Raw genomic sequence first — 16,117 nt, forward strand, 5'->3', positions numbered from 1 at the left:
CCCACACAAAGGTATTGTACTTCCTCGATCCTTCTCTTCCCATGCTGATGACATCTTTACAAAACTTTTATTTCCTCATTCTTTCTCCCCACACTCTCCCTCCAACTCTTGAGATTTTCTAAAGGAGCAAGATTTTTTTCCCCCAATATCTCTTTTGCTTACCTAATCCTTACAGTACAAATTCCAAGTCACAATTGTCATGATATATTTGTATATAACTGTATGTAATCATGTTAATTTCTTAGTTTTCTTTCCTCTTCCACATCTCCTATATGTACTGCTTCAAGTTTCATTTATTTGCCTCCCTCTCTCAAGCATTTCCCTCAAATTGGGTACACAGGAGGTATGCTCTCTGTGCTTGTATTGTTTCCTTTACCCTGAATCTCAGTGAATCTTTTCAAATGAAGAGCATATCTTATTTTGATGGGAAGATTTTCCTTCATTATTTCTCTCCAGTCTTTCTTATTTTTCTTTTAGACCTTCAACTATTCACACATAAGCTCTTCTGGACCTAGATTCTAAGTCAGGGTTTCTGACATCTTTCACTCCTTTTCTTGTAGCATCAGTGGCCTAAGGAGTAGGCTGCTCATGGGGACTTTGGCCACTCCAGGCCCCTCACAGCTAACCCAGGGCTTGGGGGAATCAATATCTCTGCATACCTGTTCCCCTTCAGCTGTGCAGCAATCTGACAGAAATTTCTGCAATAAGCTCTTTATGCATGATATCCATTTATCACGTATCTTCCTTCTTAGTGGCATTTCTTACTCAATATAGTCCTTCTTTTCTTTTGTATAATGCTTCTTTTAATTTAGAAATCATGTTTTACCACCCACAAGATGCTTTTTTTATGGGAGGTCAGAGGGTATCTACAATAACCATTCTTTTCTTGATATTCTCCTTGGTTCCTTCATTAATTCTGCCTCAGTAAGCTCCACTTGTTCTGGGTTCATGGCTTGGCCTTTATTCCTCAAGTTACTTTGCTTAAGATTGGTCCTTTTCTATTAATTATTCACAATCAGATGTTCCCACAGTGCTCAATCAGATAGAACTGTTGGGATAATCTCAAGGAGTGTGAACCAACAAGTGAAAGGGAGCCACAGCATTTTTGCTGTATATGGGCAGTAGCAAATTGGAAGCTTTCTGCTAAGGCACAGAATTTCCTCCAGTCAGGCCTTCCTAGATGCAGTGACTGCCCAGAGGCAGTCCTCACCCAATCACATAGACCCAGTCCCCCCCCTGAGTGCATTTCCATGGCAGGTCTACTGGGGCCTTTCCTATGGCCTTGTCCAGGAAGGTGTATGCAAACAACTGCAGTGCCCTGAAAAGAGAACACACCTATTTTTCCTCAACCTTTATCTCTGATGCTGGCAATTAATTTAGCTTTCCAATGTAACCTCTTCTTTTCACCTTTATCATAATATAGTGTTTTTATTTCAAAAAGCTTTGTTCCAAGTAACAAATAATTTCGTTTGCAGGGGAAAGTGTTGGACAGATTCATTTAATATGTACAAGAGCTAAAAAGAGCAGGTACCTGAAAATAGATTCCTATATTATAGTGGGGAATGTACAATAGAAACCTGCAAAAAGAAGAGGATTTTTTTCTGAGGAAGGACCACAGAAATCTCTATTAATAACATGACATCTGAACTGGGTTTTGAAGAATGACTAGGATTTTTTTAGAAATAAAATTAAATGAAGGGTAAAGAGACATTATATATTGGATGATAGAAAACCATAAAATGTAGATATTATCTATGTAGTAAATAATATTCTCTATCTCAGTTAAGATGTATGGTGTTCTTATTAATCAATGAATATACATAAACATGTTAAGGCATTGCTATTCATTAACTAATACTCAGAGTAAGTGTTTTACAATAAGCACCCAATCACTATAAACCTGACAATTCATAATTATTATATCTGTCTCTAGTTAGATTGAACTTTTTTATATTGGGTAGGAAAAATGAAAATTTCCTTCTCTAGTTTTCTATAAAATCTATGTGATGAAAATTTAAGAATTGTAATAAATACAGCATAGATATTCTTCATTATTAATAAAATACCCTGGCTGATATGAAGTATTATGTGTTTCTTCCATTATTTTTAATGCTTCTTTCAATACTTCTTTATAATATTTTAATTTTTTTTTAGCTATTTGGTCTTAAGTAACTACATTATCTGGGCAACATTATTCTTAACCTAAATAGACAAAGAGGTAAATATAGACTAAATTCAAAGACCATATTTAATTAGTAGTTTCTCCTCTTATCATTTGGTACTTGATACCTTGTTCATTCTGGAAATTAAAAACTATTCCTGAAAACAGAAGAACTTATCCTATTCCCCCTTCTATACAACAGTGATCCTGGATGAAGGGATTAACCAGGGTAAATATGAATAGGGAATGACAATGGTGACATAGGGTGACCTAATTCCCTTATATGTTTATGGCCTTGTAAAGTCTAGGGTATAGCTTCTTGGTTATTTTTCATTATTATGGGCTAGACAGAGGAGAAATTATCTTTAGTGAGCTGTTTCAGAGCATGAATTACACTTTACAAGCCATTCTTGTCAGCCTGTAATATAAACTAATCTTCTAATAAGATACTGTGCCCTTTCATATAGTTCAGTGAAGTGCATAGTGTTTTGAGTCTTAAGAGAAAATGATTATCTTTTCCTGAGGTGACCCTTTAACCAAAACTACAGTTCAAGTTCATCTGCGTTTTTTACTGGAATAACTATTAACATTGCTTTCAAAGAAGAGTAGAAAGTACTATCACAAAGCATTACTGGGCTCGATTTTCATTATAAGAACAAACAATCTGCATAATCTAAAATAGCCTTTGACTGCCTAGAAAGCATATGTGAATGATTGAGGGTAAGAAAGCATCTATCTTTCTTAGAAGACTTGTCTATGCTTTATAAATACAATAAATAACACTTTATATTTCCCTTTCTTGTCTATTTTTAATGGTGGACCCTTTCTTGTTTCTTGAAAATGATGAAACCACCCCTCAGTGTATTTGACAAGGAAAATAACTTGTACTCATATATTTTAATTTTATCCTCCATGTTTTTAATTCCATTTCTCTATACTCACAGAGCTTTTCTTATTTGCAGGAAATCTATTTTGAGCACAATACATACACACACACACTCATGAAACTCAACTCCATATAGTAACAGAAAAGAGGCTATCAAAACAGCATTTTATGAATAATTCAGAATAATTCCTAAGAAGCAATGGAACTAAATGGAAATGAGTTTTCAAAATGCTTGATATATTTCAGTTTCTTAAATATTTTAACATACTGCTTAAGATTTTATGTTAACTATTGTTATTTACAACCCATTTTCTTAAGTTAAGAAAATTCTAACCCTGACTTTGTTTTACTACAGATTCCTAATTCAGAGTGTCTGAATGATCCTCAGTGAATTCTTTGGTTCTATTATATTATGATAAGAATTAGATAACTTCCTTAAATACTGATGTCCTGATTTCCTCTTTCAGGAACACAAAGGGTGGAATGAATGGAAAATAACATGAAAATAACCATCACAACAAAAGTACTTTGTTAAATAATTATGTAAAGTTTTCATTAAAACAAATAGTGACCTATTGATTGTTTATAGCTCTTTAATTTTTGAGAGATTTCCTTCCCCTTGAGGTTTTACATTTGTTTACAAAGAAGAAAAATTCTCATTATGGCTTCATTCTTCTGCGTGGCCCAGATTAAGGAGGTTAGACTTTTGAATGTAGATCAGGATTAAAATTGCTAGATATTTAATAGTACAAACCTACTTAAAATTTACTTAATCAGCCGACACTTTGTAGAATTTTTTTTTCCCATTACTATTTATTTATTTGGTATTTTTAAAAAAGTTATTGAAATATATCACTCATACATAAACATACATAAACAATAAGTTTATAATAGTTGTGAACTTACAAAACAAACATATACAACATCAAATATATACAATATCTTACCCTACCACCAATAGCTTGCATTGTTTTTAAACCTTTTTAACTAATGATTAAAGAGCATTGTCAAAATATTACTATTAAACAAAGTATTTTTCCCCTAACCCATCCAATTATTATTATCTTCGTATCATTTATATATGAATATGTATAAACAATTAATTGTATAGTAAAAGTTGTGAACTTACAAAGCAAACATGCATAACATCATACAGGGGTCCCATACATCACCCCCTTACCAACACCTTGCACTGTCATGAGACGTTTGTTATAAGCTGTGAAAGAACATTGTCAAAATCATACTACTAATCATAGTTCTTTTCTTACTTTTGGTGTGTTTTTCACCCAACCCACCCTATTACTAATTTTTAAATATATTTTTTTATGACAGAAGTTGTAAACTTAACAATCATGCACATGTGCATAATTCCCAAACAACACCCCCCATCAACATGCCACAATGTGGTATGTTATTTGCTATGGATAGAATAATATCATCTGATTAGTGCCATGTCCATAGCGTACATTTGACTCACATTTTCCATACTGCCTCAGTATCAACACAGTAAATCTTTTGCACAGATGCAAGAATATTATATTATTACTACTAACCACAGTCCATAGGTCACGTACTTTTCCCATGCTTCTCCACATTCCCAACACCCTGCATTAGTGATATACATTGTTCTAGCTAACAAAGGACACTCTTGCATCTGTACCATCAACAATTCTCATCCACCTCTTGGTTTACTATGCAATCCAGTTCCTAGATTATTCTCAAGCATCCTGTCATTTGGCATTTACATAACTAGACATTTGGCATTTACATAACTAGACTACCATTTCAGTCACATCCCCATTTATAAACTAGCTGTTATACTCACTGTGTGTTACCATTCACTGTATACATTTCCACAATTTTGCAGTAAAGCTAATTAAAACTTCTACATACATTAAACATCGGTAGTCTATTCAGTCCTTCTCTTATCTCCTTTAAGAATCCACCACCTACCACCAGGTCTCGAAGATATTTTCCAATAATTTTTTCTAAAAGTTTTATGATTCTCACCTTTATTTTTAGTGTTTTGATCCACTTGAGTTAGTTTTTGGATAAGGTGTGAGATAGGGGTCCACTTTCCTTCTTTCAGCTATGGATGTCCAGTTCTTTCAGTACCATTTGTTGAATGGATTGTTCTGCCCGAGCTGCGTGAATTTAACAGGCTAGTCAAAAATCACTTGACCATACAAGTGAGGGTCTATTTCTGAGCCATAAATTTGATTCCATTGGTCTATAGTGTCTGTCCTTAGGCCAGTACCATGTTGTTTTTACCACTCTTGGTAGGTATTATGATTTAAAGTCTGAAGGTGAGAGCTCACTTTTCCTTTTTATGATGTTTCTGGCTATTCAGGACTCCCTACCCTTCCAAATAAATTTAATGATCATGTTTTCCATTTTTTCTTTAGTACTGGTAGAATTTTTAATTGGGATTTCATTAAATCTATATATCAATTTGAGTAGAACTGACATCTGAATGATATTTAGTCCTCCAATCCATGAGCATAGAATGTTCTTCCACTTATTTAGGGCTTTTTTTATTTGTTTTAACATTGAGCTGCAGTTTTCTGAATACAAGTGCTTTACGTCATTGGTTAAATTGATTCCCGACTATTTGAGTTTTATCAGTCATATTTTATTTTGACCACTCTTTTGACATTTTTAATTATTTTATTGATATAATCTTCATTTCTAGACTCTCTTCCAGGCCCCTCTTTCCTGTCTTTTCTTTTCAGTCTCTAGCACACACTGTTGTATTTCCTGAAAATCTACTCTCTTGCTTAGAAATTCTCTCAGTTTCTGTTTATCTGTGAATATTTTAATTCCGCCCTCATTTTTGAAAGTCAGTCTTGCTGGATATAAGATTCTTGGGTGGACGTTTTTCTCTTGTAGTATCTTAAATATATCAGACCACTGTCTTCTTGCCTGCATGATTTCTGGTGAGAAATCAGCACTTAATCTTATTGGATATACTTTATATGTTACACGTTGCTTCTCTCTTGCTGCTGTCAGAATTCTTTCTTTGTCTTTGGCCTTTGACATCCTGATGAGTATGTGTCTTGGAATTGGTCTATTTGGATTTTTTTGGATGGGAGTACATTGTGCTTCTTGGACAAGGATATCTATATCCTTCAGTGGGGTTGGGAAATTTTCTACCATTATTTCTTCAACTATTCCTTCTGCCCCTTTTCCCTTCTCTTCTCCTTCTGGGACACTGATGACACGTATGTTTGCATGCCTTTTGCTGTCATTTAGTTCTGAGACCTTGTTCAATTTTTTCCATTCTTTTCTTCATCTTTTCTTTTGTGTGTTCACTTTCAGAAGCCATTTCTTCAAGCTCACCAATCCTTTCTTCTGCCTCCTCAAATCTGCTATTATATGATTCCAATGCTTTTTTAATTTCATTGATTGCACCTTTCATTCCATAAGATCTGCTATCTTTCTATGCATGCTTTCAAATTCTTCTTTGTGCTAATCCATTATCTTCTTAATATCCTTAATCTCTTTAGCCATCTCATTAAATTTATTAAGGAGATTTGTTTGAACATCTATAATTAGTTGTCTCAACTCCTTTATGTCATCTGGAGGCTTATCTTGTTCCTTTAACTAGGCCATAGCTTCCTGTTTCTTGGTGTGGATTGTAATTTTTTGTTGGTGTCTTTGCATCTGGCTTACTAGAGTATTTTTTTCTGAGTGCAGTTTTCCTCTCTAGGTTGGAGCTTCTTCTTGTTTCTCCCTTGCTGGTTATGCAGTAGGAGCCAATCATGTAGTTGGTGCTGTAAGCTGTGGAGTCTCAAGCTGCCCTCACTGTACCAGGGACCAATGAAGCTTCTTCCAACTTTCTCCTAGGGACAGAGTCACAACCATGTGGAATAATCCACGTGCAGTCCTAGACTAGTTGCCCAGAGAGACTGATGGAGCTTCACATCCCTTTCTCCCCTACCTGGGGCAGAGATGGAGCTGCAGGTGTCGGCAGCAATCTATGCAGTGCAGGTCCTAAGATAACTGCAGTTGCCCTAGTAGATTTCTGATTTTCCGTCTATGCCAGCTGAAGTTCCCTGAAGTTCCCTGAATAGGCTGGTGCAGGACTCCTTAGCCTCCTCCCCACCAGAAGCATGGCTGAAGCCTAGGCGAGCTGCAGGCTGATCTGCATGAAACTGTCAGCCCGGCTTACCCTCAGGCTGGGGGAAGAGTCAGAATGGTGGGTACTAGCCTCTTTCTGACTTGGGTTGGTTCTCACCCCAGCTGTTCCCAGGGTTATCTCATAGCCAGCCAAGTCTCCCAATCAGTAGCTAAAATCAGCAGCCAACCTTCTCCTCCTCCCCTGTTTCTGGGAAATGGAGCTTCCAATTCCAGTCACAGAGCAGCTCCTGGGGCATCTCACACTGCCAGAGTAGGACAATCACTGGCCTCCACAGCTTAGCCAGTAATTTCCCGGAGAGGCTCACGCAGGTCCCCACATCTTCCTCCCTGCTTGAGGTGGCACTGGCGCCTAGGCCAGAAGTGCAATCTGATCTGGATGGCAAGAAGCTGGTCCCCACCAGCTTCCAGCCTGGGATTTTCAGTCTGCCCCTCTTCTCCTCGTGCAAGGCACAGAGTTAAGATGGCAGCTCCAGCCTCTTTCTGACCTGGACAGGGTCAAACCTCAACTCTTCTCAGAATCATACTGTAGCCCACTGAATTTCCTCATCATAGCTGAAATTGGTGCCCAACCGTCTCTTCCTCCTCCATTTAGGAAGCGGAGCTTTCAATTCCAGCCGCAGAACAGCTCCTGAGGCAGCTTGTGCCTCCAGGGGAGGATGGGCACCTGCCTCTTGGCATGGAGTACTCTACTTATGGGTCTTCTCTGCAGATGGGCAGTCTCCTCCTTCCACTCTTCCAAGGACGATGCAGGATGCTCTGGCCTCCTGAAGCCCCCAAACAAGTGTTCAGCTAGCTCCAGAGAGCTCTGAGTGTTTGCTAACTGTCCTGTAGCAGGAGCTGACTCTAGAAGCTCCTTACTCTGCTGCCATCTTGCTGCATATCTGTACAGTATTTTTTAACCAATTATAAATAATAAGTAAAGTTGATTGTTTCACTAAAATAACACTCACATTTTATTCTGCTTCTCAAAATGTTGATTCTCACATAAAGTTGTGAAATATCTTTGGCTGATTTAGATTAATCATTATGTATACATTTATTCATTTAGGGCAACATCAAAGTCAAATTATATGGCTGTTCAGTGTGTCTCCTATATCATGCTATAGTTGTTTGAGAGAACACTTACCTAAAAAAGTACTCTTTCTGCACAATCTTTGCCAATAAGGCATTGATAATCAGGCCAATCACCTAATTACAAGTTTGTATTTCTATTCCCACTGAGATATGCCGATTAAAAGAATTTGACTTTAATTCCAAACAACAAATTAGTCCTAATTACCTGATGCTCTGCCTGCTTGGATTTTTTTTTTAATGTTGATATATATATTTTTAAACCATGGTCTGTAAAGTATTGTGAATCAAAAACATATTCATTGCATACAGACTACGATTTCAGATATGAAGCTAGGTCTAACTTTTCAGAATAAACTTGTATCATTATCAAGGTAACTCAAGTTGTATAAATAACTATAGATCATTGATCTTGAAGGACCAAACTGGTTGTCCCATTCTCTTGAGTTTTAAAAAAAAACATAAAAATCTATTTTAGCTTATAATCAACATCATTGAAGAGAATTATGTCATTTGAATATTAACACAAAGTAAGGCAGTTCATGAACATGGTGAGTGCATTTATTTTCAGTGTATTGCAAATTAATCCCATCACCACAGAAACTATCCGTGTGCTTCAGATGCATTTTCAGAACTGATTGGCAAATCAAAGTCTTAATGGGCAGCTATAACAATACCTATAATTTTTCTAAGTTATTACTTAAAGAAAAAGGACTCCTAGCTTTTCGATTACCCATTAATTTCAATGTTTTTGAAATTTTCCTTGAGCTAAGAGGTCAAAAGATGACAATGCTGAAGAAGTGAAGTTGGTTAATGGAGAGGTCAAATTCCAAGCAAAGGCATTCCTGTCATTATGCAATGCAGAGTCAAAGAGTAGAAGAAATTTGCTTATAGTACAGAGAAGAATAAAGTCCCTAATCAAATGAAATAATGACTGTAGGATGTGTGAACTGAAAAAAAAAATGGTAGAAATCAGAGCTTATATTCAGAAACTAGTTTAAGACAAATGAAAGGGGAAAAAGTACTATATCCCTCCATCCAGTTGTAGACTCCAGAGAAGAATTTTAAAATTGAAGATACCAGTCTCAGTTGTGCTTCACATTCAAAATGTAATTATGTTTTACTTCTTTAAGGCACATGCCTTTCTTCTTCTGAACTTTCCCATGCTCCAAACTTTATTAGATATAGTTGGATAGCATCTTTTGAAATGTTTGAATCCAATTATAATTTAGCAGAATAGTGCTAAATGACAGGAAAGGGAGGATTTGAAATGGAATGCATTTGAATACTAACATTCACATTAGAACCAAAGACCATGAATGAAACTTTGAAGAAAACATATACCAGACAGACCCAGATTCAGAAAAGGAAATAAGAAAGAGTACGCTATCTCTTATCACTGCAGGTTTTCTCTCCAAGAAAATTTTAAGAAACTCAAGACACTTTTATGCTGTATGGAATGATACAGCAGAGGAAAAAGGAACCTTCTTTATTTCCCAATGTGGAATTTCAAGGCATGTTTTTTTACTCTTGAATTTTTCTTTTTATTTAAGTCTTGGTTTTAGACATCTCAGTACCAGAGCACTGTAGATGAAAGGCTTGTAAATGAAATTTAGAGGAGCATAACAGAACTGATTAAGGGAATATAGGTTCTGACTTATGAAAGGAGTGTAAAGAAGCTAAGTCTCTATAACTGTGCAAATGAATGACAAAGAGAAGAGATGATAGATGTCTACAAATATTTGAAAGGTATAAATGACATAGTGGATAAGGAATTATTGAGCATTTCACTGAGGTGATTATTAAGATATGTAATGAACAAATAGTTTGAGCTAAAATGAGAAAATTTGGGCAAAATGTCATTGGGAAATATGTTGTCAAGTAGTAAGACTTCCATGACTCCAGAAAGAATGGCATGTTCACTACTTACAGGGTGATATTCCACACATATGCACACTGATCCAACATAAACCCATGCCATAAAGGTATATATAAAAGAGGCCTATTTAGAACTGGATAAAACAGCATAAGATTAAATTTTCATGGGGCTTTCATCCCTATTTTAGCAGATAGCTGCATATACCTCTTCATATATAAGAATTACAGTTCTGTGTCAAATACATATCTCTCAAACCTAGGATACTAGATGCATAGTAGTACTAAGACATACACTCACAGAATCAAAGGATTTCTGAATTTAAAAGTGTTTAAAATACATATCATACAAAGGCACGTCTATTGCTAAAGAATCAGCATACTGTCAAATGCCTATCAAGCCTCTGCATAAATACTTTACATAACCAGAAAATTTCAGGTCCTGGTACTGTCCATATAATCTACAGACTTCTCTATTATATAGTTGTTTTAAAAAGGCTTCAAATTTCCAGCTCAAGTACCACATGAAGGACATGAAAGTTTAAGAGAAACTCTTAAGTCTTATAACCAGAGACTTGAGATTTCTGAAAACCAGACCCAGAGTCTCATTAGGCAAATGACTGAATTATAACACAAATTGAATTCTCTAACTTGTAGGATATCTATTAAAGTGAGAGCACTGATTGGGAAGGAATGGGATCCTGAAAATTGGAATGGGGATATATGACCTGATAACAATGATGGTAGGAACATTGAACCTTAGATTCTGCTCAGTCTTCTTTGCCAGATAAACATGTATTGGTCTGGCTGAGGAATCAGCCACCAAATCTTCATTCTGTCTGTTTTAGTTTGCTAAAAATTATGGAGAGCAATATACCAGAATAAAATGGGGAAATGGTAAAAAGAAATGAGTTTATATGGCTGAGAGTCTTCAAAAAAGAGTTAAGAGGTCATCAGAGGGGTCACACTTATGCACCCCTCAGAAATGGGTTCACTTTTATAAAGGGAAATTATTAGGTAAAAGCTTACATCTGGAAAATTTCCAAAGCAAGACATCATCAGAGATGCTATCTCACCAAAGATTAGCTGCTGGCAATCCTGGATTCCTGCCATATGGCAAGACACTACTATAGGCTTAGTTTCTTCCCAATCTTAGCTGTGGGTGATCAGGCATATGTCCTTTCCCCCCACCCCCTCCTCTGGGTCTCCTCTCTTTGAGCCTCTTAGAGGCCTCTTTTCATGCTCCTGTGTTCAGCTCAGCTGATTCCAACCTCTGGCCTCTGGGACCACTCTCTCAGCCTCATGGGATTTTTGTCTTTACCACTTTTTCTCTGTGTATTCTGCATGTTTCTCCCATTTATACATGACTCCAGCAAGATGACCAAGACCAACCCTGGGTCATGCTTCACTGAAGTAATACAAAGTCCCCCCAACTGAATCCAATCCCACATCCACAAGAATGGATTAGATCCAAGAACATCAGATTTTCTGGGATCCACAAAAAGTTTCAAGCTGTCACAATGACCTTAGGAATTAGACACTTAACCTCCAGTCTCCCATAAGGAAGATAAAGCTGAGCCTTGTTTACAGATGGTTCTGCATAATATACAGGTAACACCCAAAAGTGGACAGCTTCAGCACTACAGCCCCTTTCTTGGATATCCCTGAAAGACAATGCTAAAGGTAAATCCTTACAGTGGGCAGACTTTTGAGCAGTGTACCTGGTTGTTCATTTTGCTTGGAAAGAGAAATGGCTGGAGGTGCATTCGTTTATTTGTCGCAGTGTGGGCTCACCCGGAGGGCTGCTGCAGGGGCGGTGTGGGCTCGGGCGGAGGGCTGCAACACACGGAGGGGCCTTCCGAGAAGGTGTTCCGGGGCCGGCAAGGTGCGGAGGACGCGCGGTAGGAAGAAGACTACCGAGGAGACCAGGATCTGTGTGCAAGTCTGATTTATTCAGGAAGTACAGCAGTTAATATAGGGCGAAGATGGGGGAGGGGCAGGGGGCGTGGCCGGGGGCGGCAGACGGCTGATAGGTTCGTGCAGGGGTGCATCACTGGTTGCGGGCAGAAGACGGGGTAGCCAGGGTTCTCGGCGGCAGCGAGGCGGGGCTGTCATGGCGCGGCGGTGGCCCTCAGGGGAGAGGCGGGGTTAGGCCACCGAGGGGGAAGCGGGTGCAGCTGGGCAGAGGGGCAGGCAGTACGCCCGAACCCCAAGCGGAGGGCCTTAACGCCCGTTCCCGCCATCCGGGTCCGACTCGCACCAGCACCTGGAGACGGGCCGACCCTTGCTGTCGCCTCGCTCCCACACGGTGCCACCCTACATTTCCCCCTTTTCTTTTATTAAGCGCTGAAGAAGGTGGAAGAGGAAGGGCCAGCACTCATTTTGTTGGGGGGGCCTCGCCAGGCAGCGCGTTCGAGAAGCCTGTCTTGGGGGGGTGAAGGTGGGTGGCGGCGGCCGCTGGGCCCTTTCAGCTTGGGCTAGGTGGAGTAGCCGCAGAACTTGTTGGCGGAGAGGGTCGGGTTCGGCATTCAGGGTCATCATGGCCATCTGAGGGGCGAGGTGTCGCTGGTGACGTTTCTCTCTCCGGGTCAGGCGGTTCGGCGGTGGCGGGCCGGATGAGGCGTCCTGGGATCCAGATGGGCTGGACGGCGTCATCTGGAAAGACACAAGCAAAACCCCTTCCCTGGGCAAGGAGGGGGGCAGGCCCTGACCAGATGTTAGTCTTGGGGTCTTTCCACTGAACAAGGGGGCCTGTGTGGGCCGGTAGGATGGGCCCCAATGAGCATGTACTGGGGAAAGGCCATCCTCATCAAAGCAGAGGAGGTTGTGGTGGATTAAGGCAGAGGTGACAATTTCTCCAGGTGTGTGGCAGGGATGGTTGCTCCTTTCCTTTTGAATAAGATGCTTGAGGAAGAGATGAGTGCGTTCAACCATGCCTTGACCTTGGGGGTTGAACGGAATTCCAAAGTGATGAGTGATGTTGTATAGCCTCAGGAACGCGGCGAAGGAAGCGCTGCAATATGCTGGTCCATTGTCGGTTTTCAGGTCCCATGGGACTCCCATGAAGAGGATGGCTTGTCTGAGGGCCTGAATGCAGTGCTTGGGTGTTTCTCCTGGGAGGGGAACAGCATAGCACAGGTGGGAGAAGGTGTCGATGGCCATATGGAGATACTTGAGCCTGCCGAACTGGGGCACATGGGTGACGTCCATTTGCCATCGGGCATTGGGGCGTAGCCCACGCGGATTAACTCCTTGCAGCTGTAGCAGCCCAAGGGGCAGAAGGGGTGCACAGGTTCGGCAGCATCTGACCATGTGCTTCCAGGCCTGGATGGAAAGTTCCGGGAACAATTTGTGAAGGCTCCTGGCAGAGAAGTGAAATCGAGAGTGGAGTAGCTTGGCTTGGTTGAGGAGGTCGCCAGGTGGAGGGGCAGGCGGTCGGCCTCCCGAGCACTCTACTGAGGTTGGGAGGGCTTGGACGGCTTGATCGGCGAGGTTATTGCCGGCGGCGATAGGTCCAGGAAGGCCAGAATGGCTCCTCACATGGGCGATGTACCAGGGCGCCGTGCGGTTTTCCAAGAGACTCTGGAGAGTTAGGAGTGCTTGGTCGACAGGCCTTTTGGCAGGAAAAAACGTGGCGAAAGCCAAGACTTGGCAGACTTGCAAGGTGTACAGGCTGTCGGTGAAGATGTTGAGGGGTCTGTCGGGACAGGCGCGGAGAGCTAGGACGACGGCTTGGAGCTCTCCTACCTGGACAGAGTTCACGTTGATGTGGATGAGTATTTGAGGCTCTGACATACCAGGTGAGTAGATGACAGCTGCGAACTTGTGCTTGGAGGCGTCAGTGAAGGTGGTGGTGGCATGTGGGTAGGGGCGGCGAGACGGGAAGGGGTGGTGCAGCGGAGGGATGAAGGATAACTGGGAGATGCCCTGAAGCAGCCGATGGCTGGGGTAGTGGTTGTCAAATTCACCATGGAAGAGTTCCGCAAGGACTTGCATGTCTGGACTGGACAGAAGCAGCGCGGTGGTTTTCTTGGCATCAAGCGGCCACACAATGGTGTCAGGGGGAGTACCATATGTGTGGGTGCATTGCCGGACGAGGTCAATGGCCAAGGAGATCCAGAGGGTGACTTGCGGGCCAATTTTTCTGAGCTTGCTTTTGGCGGTATGGAGCCAGAGAAGGGGCCCCTTCTGCCAGAGGAGCCCGGTGGGCGTACCCATGGTAGGCAGGATCAGCGCCAAGATGGCTCAGTTGGGGTTGTGATGCTGCAGTTGGCATTCTCGCAGGGCATCATTGACAGCTCGGATGGCCTCCTGCACAGCCGAGGTAATAGCGATTTTCTTTGTTACAGCCTGCGGAGGGTCTTGGTCGGTTTGCAGGAGGGCGAAGAGGGGTTGTAGTTGAGCGGTGGTGATCGGGAGAGCCGAACGGAGCCAACTGATGTGCCCACAGATTTGCTGTAGCTCTGTCAGAGATAGCTTCTGCGGAATGGCCAGTTGGGGGGCCGCAGGCGTGATGGTGTTGTGGATGTTGAAGCCTAGAAAGGTGAAGGGGAGCTCCATGCGTACCTTATCTTGTTGGACTTGTAGGCCAAGGTCATTGAGATGGCGCAGTAATGCTGTGATGATGGCTTGGAGGCCTCCGGGGGTTTCATGCGCCACGAGAAGGTCGTCCATGTAATGAACAATGTATGCAAAGTTCTTTAATGGCTGAATAGCCTTATTGACATAAAGCTGGCAGATGGCCAGGCTGTTTCGCATCCCTTGCGGGAGGACTCGCCATTGGTAACGCTCAGCTACTTCTTGGTGATTGGTGCACGGGAGCGTGAAGGCGAATTTTGGATGGTCTTTTGGGTGCAGTGGAATGGAGAAGAAACAGTCCTTGATGTCGATGGTGGCAGCGCACCAGTGTCTAGGTATAGCCGTGGGGTGGGGGCACCCCGTTTGGGGGGAGCCCATTGGGCGGATGTGCTTGTTGATCTCACGCAGGTCGTGGAGGAACCGGTACTTGCCTGACTTCTTCTGAATGACGAAGACGGGTGAGTTGTACAGACTGGTGGATGGCTCAATGTGTCCTGTGTCGAGCTGGTCATAGACAAGAGCTCGGAGAACTAACAGTTTCTGGGATGAGATGGGCCACTGCTCCACCCAAATGGGCTCCTCGGTATCCCATTCAAGAGGAGTGGGTGCTGGAGGTGTAATGCGAGCAGTGGCGTATATCATTGGGGTGGAGCCGTGGATAGAATGGCTCCGCAGTTCGAGAGGACATCCCGGCCCCAGAGGATATTGTCGATGCCAGGCAGACCAAGGGGGCGGAAGGTGCCTTGGCGGCCTTCCTTGTCCTTCCAAATAAGATCTCGGCTGGTTTGGAATGAGGGAGCTGTTCCGGTGGCTCCAATGACGCGGGGGCCGGGGAGCACACCCCAGTTGTGTGCGGCTGTTTCTGGGAAGCAGGATATTTCTGCCCCGGTGTCAAGGATTCCCTCGAACCATTGGCCTTCAACCTCTAACTCCATTATTGGTTTCTTGGGTCCCAGTGGAACGGTCCACATTACGGCAGGGGGTGGTGGCGTGGATGAGCGGCCTCTTGCTGGCGGGGCTGAGGCCTGCCCCCTCTCGCGTTTAAAGACTGCCATTGGCTGTTGGCGGTGCGGCAGTCACAGGCCCAATGGTATCCTTTGCCGCAGCGGGGACATGGGGTGGGAGGCGCGCGTGGTCTGGCTCCTCCGGTGTCTTGAGGCGTGTTCGTGGATGGTCGTGGTCGGGCGGCATGAGGGCATTCACGGGCAAAATGTCCGGTTTCTCTGCATTTGAAGCAGTCGGAGGAGAGGGACATGGCCGTGGCTATGGCCTGAGCCAGCGCGGTGGCCTGCAGGTCTATGTGGGAGCAGGCCAGGATCCATCGTGTACTCCCCTTTCCTTCATTGGTAGGATGGCTTGTCGGCAGGCATTGGTGGCCCCTTCCAGAATGAGTTCCCGGGCAAGGG

Source organism: Dasypus novemcinctus, chromosome 2, assembly GCF_030445035.2.
Source record: "Dasypus novemcinctus isolate mDasNov1 chromosome 2, mDasNov1.1.hap2, whole genome shotgun sequence".
In the NCBI taxonomy this organism is placed as follows: Eukaryota; Metazoa; Chordata; class Mammalia; order Cingulata; family Dasypodidae; genus Dasypus; species Dasypus novemcinctus.